This window comes from Hyperoodon ampullatus (assembly GCF_949752795.1).
Source record: "Hyperoodon ampullatus genome assembly, chromosome: 11".
NCBI lineage: Eukaryota > Metazoa > Chordata > Mammalia > Artiodactyla > Ziphiidae > Hyperoodon > Hyperoodon ampullatus.
Genome location: NC_136924.1, coordinates 94957090 through 94963290, shown reverse-complemented (window position 1 = coordinate 94963290; position 6201 = coordinate 94957090).

The window sequence follows — 6201 nt, the reverse complement described above, 5'->3', positions numbered from 1 at the left end:
CCAGGTATTCATAATAAATTTATATTTTGTACAAGGATTTTGTTGCATCAGGTTTTGCATCCTCACTGAATCTGACTGGCTTATATTTTCCTCTCCAATATCAGGTTTTTGTTCCCAATGTCTTTCCCCATCATGTCCAGTCACTGTTTTGGTTTTGGTGCCATCAATATCAATTGTACCAATGGTTTTTGCTAACCAACACCAGGTATATCTGCTGTTCAGATGGGTTCCAAGAAAAACAATAAAAACAAAAGTTTGCTTTCAGCTGGCAAGGGCAGCAATACATCTTCACTGTCCTACCTCAGGGATATATCACCTCTCCAGACTTATAATTTAGTCTGCAGAAATCTTGATCACCTTTCTGTTCCACAAGATATCACATCAGTCCATTTTAATGACGATGTTTTGCTGATTGGACCTAGTGAGCCAGAAGTCTCAGCTAATCTAGACATACTGGTAATCTGCATGTCAGAGGGTGGGGAATAAATCCAACAAAAATTTTACACAGGGCCACCAATTGGGAACAAGTAAAATCCATACCTCACAGCAATCAGGCCCCATGAATCATGAGGTCCTGGCCATGGGGCCCCATGTATCCTTTCAGGCTGCCACTAGAGGGTGACATAGGGTCTTTGAATAAATCAAATTTGATTGTTTATAGTAATCTTTTTATATATTAATAAATTAGTTGGGATTTTTTATGTATGACTGAGGTTGACCTTTATTTCTTTTCTTTATTTATATCCTTTTGGGTTGAGTGTCACGATTTTTTTGATGTATAAAACAATTTGGGTTATTTTGCTTCTCAAATAATCTCTGAAAGTGATTATGGAAGATTTGCTTTACCTTTTTTTTTTTCCAGGGCCTGGAATTTTGTAGAAAATTATAATTTATAGATCCAATTTTATTATAGTTAAGAAAAAAAAGTTAAGTTTCTTCTTGTATGAAGTTTTGTAAGTTGTGTTTATTTTTCTAGAAAATCTTCCATCTAAATTTTCAAGTTTATTGTCATAACATTGTTTATATTATTCTTTCATCTTTTTAACATGGACAAAATCTGCTGAAATGTACCCTTTTTATTTTTGAGATTGCTTGTATGTGTTTCCATCTTTTTATCTTTATCAATCTAAAAGTAGCTTTAACAATTTAATTGGCTTTAAAAAATGCAACTGTATTTCATATCTCTATTTCATGTTCAATTTATTATTTTTGCTCTTAATTTGGTAATTTCTTTCTCCTTTATCTTGGATATAATTTGCTGCTTTTTATATTTTTTGTACAAATGTTCAGATCATTGATATTCAGTATTTTCAGAATATGCATTTCTTTTTTTAAATTTTTTAATTTAATTTAATTTTTTTATACGGCAGGTTCTTATTAGTTATCCATTTTACACATCATTGTATACATGTCAATCCCTATCGTCCAATTCATCACACCACCACCACCACCACCCGCCGCTTTCCCCCCTTAGTGTCCATACGTTTGTTCTCTACATCTGTGTCTCATTTTCTGCCCTGCAAACCGGTTCATCTGTACCATTTTCCACATATATGCGTTAATATACGATATTTGTTTTTCTCTTTCTGACTTAACTTCACTCTGCATGACAGTCTCTAGATCCATCCATGTCTCTACAACTGACCCAATTTCATTCCTTTTTATGGCTGAGTAATATTCCATTGTATATATGTACCACATCTTCTTTATCCATTCGTCTGTCAATGGACATTCAGGTTGCTTCCATGACCTGGCTATTGTAAATAGTGCTGCAATGAACATTGGAGTGCATGTGTTTTTTTGAATTATGGTTTTCTCTGGGTATATGCCCAGTAGTGGGATTGCTGGATCAAACGCATTTCCTATAAGCATATATATATATATATATATGCATATATATAAGCATATATATATGATATATATTTTCCTATAAGCACAACTTTAGATATGACCTCCAAGTTTTGATATACATTATCATTCAGTTAAAATTATTTTGTAATTTTTATTGTGATCTTTTAATATGATCCAGACTATTTTCAAACAAATAAATTTTTTCATATTATATTTTTGTTATTTTTTCCTTTCTTAGTGATATTGATAAGATATATATTTTATGATTTTATGATTTCAATCCTTTGTAATTTGTAGAGCTCTTTTCTTTTTTTTAATAGCCCAGCTGAAAGTCCATTTTATAAATGTCCTTTGTATAATTGAAAAGAAAACTGCAATTGTTTCATGTACTGCTCTTGATAGGTCATTTCTGTTAGATTTGTTAATTTTTTTTCAAATCTTTCACATACTTTTAAATTTTTTGTTTGTCTTAGCCATTTTTGAGAGACTAGTTTTTGTTTTCCTTGTTTTTAAATATACCCTGACAATCTTTTTTATTTGTAGTATTTGTTGACTTACCTTCAATATAATTACTTTTATATTTGGGTGTAAATCTCTTAGCAGTTGGTTTCTTAAAAATGAGCATTGAGAAGTCAAAGGGAGTTTTTGTCAAAAAAATAGAAATTATATGAGAACAATTAAAGAACTCTTCTTAAGGGAATTAACCAAAATGCTTTGTTATATATAACATTGTCTGCTCTTGTAAGAAATTGGGTTATGTTAGTGCGGATTCCCAGATGCTCTCCAAAACATGGTGGATTTGTGGGGTCAGACTAGGTTAGGGACTTGACAGAGGTGGATTTCTCCTTAAAATGAATGAGAAGAATAAAAAGTGTTAGGAGAAGGGTGGGTACCTGAGAGAGAGGGACCAGAAAAGTGAGGACCTGAATGGCTGGAGATGGGGGTAGAGTTGAGACCATCAGGGGCAGAGTACAAAAGAGTCTTGGGAAAAAAAATCACACTTGGAGTATGATGTGCATTTCTTTCTCTATATGTCACCTTTACCCTTACTGTATCAGTTTTTGCTAAGATTTGTGAAAGACATCAATTAGGTAAGGGAAGTCTAGGCTCAGCCCCCAGCAGATTCTATATTGGTCCTGCAGTCTTCCCACTTTTCTACATCGATTATGTAAACTCAGAGAGACAACCAAGACAGAAACTCTTAGAAAATAATAGGATATCATTCTTCTCAGGAGATAGATTGCACAAGGCAGGGGTAGTATGGATAGGAGCTTTCAGACCATGTAAGTATGGTTTAGGGCTCCAGAATGAAATCTAAACACAGAAGATTCAATGGCCATGATTTATTACAAGAATTCAGGATACTTGCAGAAAGAGAGTACTTTACCAATATTAATCAGTCTCCCTCCCATATCAGGTGTAATCAGAGGGAGAAGTTGACTTGAATTTTGGACAAGTGGTTTAATTTTCTTATGTCTTTGATTCCTAATTGAGAAAAACAAAAATAAAAACTAGACTCCAGGGCTTCCCTGGTGGCACAGTGGTTGAGAGTCCCCCTGTCGATGCAGGGGACACGGGTTCGTGCCCTGGTCTGGGAAGATCCCACAAGCCACGGAGCAGCTGGGCCTGTGAGCCATGGCCGCTGACCCTGCACATCCGGAGCCTGTGCTCTGCAACAGGAGAGGCCACAACAGTGAGAAGCCCATGTACCGCAAAAAAAAAAAAAAAAAAAAAAAAAAAAAAAAAAAACTAGACTCCATACCACACAGAATTATTGTGAGTTTCACATAGGATAATGTATATAAAATCACTTTGTGTATGATAATATAACACACACACACACACACACACACACATCTCACCCTTTTGGCATTGACCATTTGACCTTGTATGCTAAAGGTTGGCGATACCAAAGTCTAATCTCTTAAGGGTTTTCCCCAAGGACTAATTCTACTCAGTCTCACATAAGATGATAACATAAGTGATCATGAACACTTGTGATAGATTCCCTTGGTTTCCAAGCTTGGAGAGCTTGACCCAAGACTGTATCTTTCCTGTATCCTTTTTCCTCACATGATATGTGGAGTTCCAGGGCCCCAACACAGCTTGGGTTGACATTGAGTAGGAGAAACCACAGGGAAGGCAACATGAAGAAAGCCCTAGGGCGAGAGTAAAAGGATGTGGTGAAGTCAGGGATATTGGGAAATATGAATCCTGCTAGGATGGCCGGGTCCTCCAGTTCCTGTTCTGCTTCTGGCTGGAGATTGTATCCTTCTGTCTCTTGCAGCCATTGAAACAAGCTCTACCTTAAGGGTGGCTGCTGGCAGCTCTTGCAGCAAGCTCTCCGCTGTAGCAATGGTGGAAGCTGGGCTGCTGTGTAAGGAAATTGTGCAGGGAACTTCTTTGGCCTCCACAACTCTGTCTTTAGCCTTCTCTAGCTCTGGTGTCCACCCTCTCAGCAAACACTTTGAAGTCACTAACCACCCCTGCTGAGCACTCTCCACTTCTGGTCTTCTTGTCCCCTCTTTTCCTGAATGCTCTATAGGGCCCTTCTGTCCTTGTTGGTTCCTATCTCAGCTGTGATCTATTCTCCCTCACTATCTCCCTTCTTCTCATTTTGTCATAACTTCACTCTGGGTCTTGCTCCCAAAGAGCTCCTTTTACTCAATCATTGGGCTTCCCCTGCCACCAGACACCACTCTGACATTGGTCAGCACGTACTGACAAATCAATTTCCTTGTGCCCCACCAATGGTCTTATAACCTCTGCCTTGCGTTTTCTTGGCCACTGGGTTCTGTTCATCTTTCATGTGTTCTTTGTTGACCGTCATAATCGTTTGATGAATACTACTGTGTCCATAAAATAAAACACGTTTTTTTTTTTGTTGTTGGGTTGTAGTACCAACATGCCACAATGTAAATGCTTTGCTTACCAGTTTATACACAGTGTCCAACTCAGCATATATAAGGTGGTTTGTGTTATGAGATAATATACAAGAAAACTTGTAAGGATGTAATCAAGGTAAAGAGGTGAGCATAAACATCACAAAAATGTTTGTCTCTGAAGCACTTAACCCTTCTTATAAACTCCTTCGGTATTTACAGGATTCTCTTTCTATATCAGTCACAGAGCAGACAAATATTTGGGTTTTCAGTTGACTTTTAATGACCTAACAATTAGACCTCCATCAGCTGAGTCTTTTTCTTTTGCACCCCATCTCCCTAGCCATGTATCAGCGTTTTACTTCTGTGATCTCTTAGAGAAAACTTAATATAATAAATATTTTTTGAGTAGTTATTTATGTAGTAGGTAATTTAAAAGGCACTAGAAATATAAAAACAGATATTGGGTCTTTATGTGATTTACAGTCAAGTGAGGGCAGAGGACATTAATCAAATATTCACTCAAAAGACTGGTATAGGTAAGACCTAAAATGTGGTAAGTGCTGGGGAGGGGAATATAATGTCAGAATATTTGACCTTGTCATGGAGCTCAAGGAAAAGCTCTTAAAAACTGAGCAGAGATATAGAGAATATTTGGGAGGTAACCTGATGGAGAAGAGAAGAAGGAGAATTTCAAGTCTAGAGAACAACTTCTGTGAAGGCAATGTGGTGAAATACAGCATCAGTTCCAAGAATTAGTTTAATGGAGTTGTGGTCCTGAGAGTTTGGGTGTTTGGTGTAGGAAGAGACAGAATATGTAAGGAAAGGCTAAACCTGATAGGGATTTCTAGGCCATGTTATGGAATTTGGTATTATTATAAGGAAGATATTGAGGTATTTTTTAAAGGGAAGATTGCATTGTCAGTATATATTTTTAAAAATATCACAGAATTCAAGGCAGGGAATGATTGAAATGGAAGAAAAGTAAAACAGGAAGATGTTGTTATTGCAGTTATTTAATATTTTAGTACCTTTGTATTAAGATCATGAAAGGGGTGGTGGAGAGAGGAAGACAAGTTTGAGAGAGATTTAATAAAAAAATAAATAAAACTTGGTGATATGATAAGGAAAGGGGATAGCAGCCTAGAGGTGTGTGTGTGAGAGAGGGTAATAACAAGACCACAGCTGGTTTATAGATGGCATAATTGTCTTGTATGGCATATCCTTTATTGAGATATGGAGTGCTGGAAGATGGTTCCTTTTATGGTGAAATTTAATGAATTATTTTTATATGTTGAGGTCGGAGTACCTTTGAGATTGTAGATTTGCTACGTTAAACAGGCAGGATGGTATACAGGTCTAGTGATCAGGGAACGATCTGGACTAGAGATATAACTTTGATAGGCATTACATTGTATGTGGTAGTTGAAATCATGAGAATGTAGGTGATTAGCTAAGGATATCATAG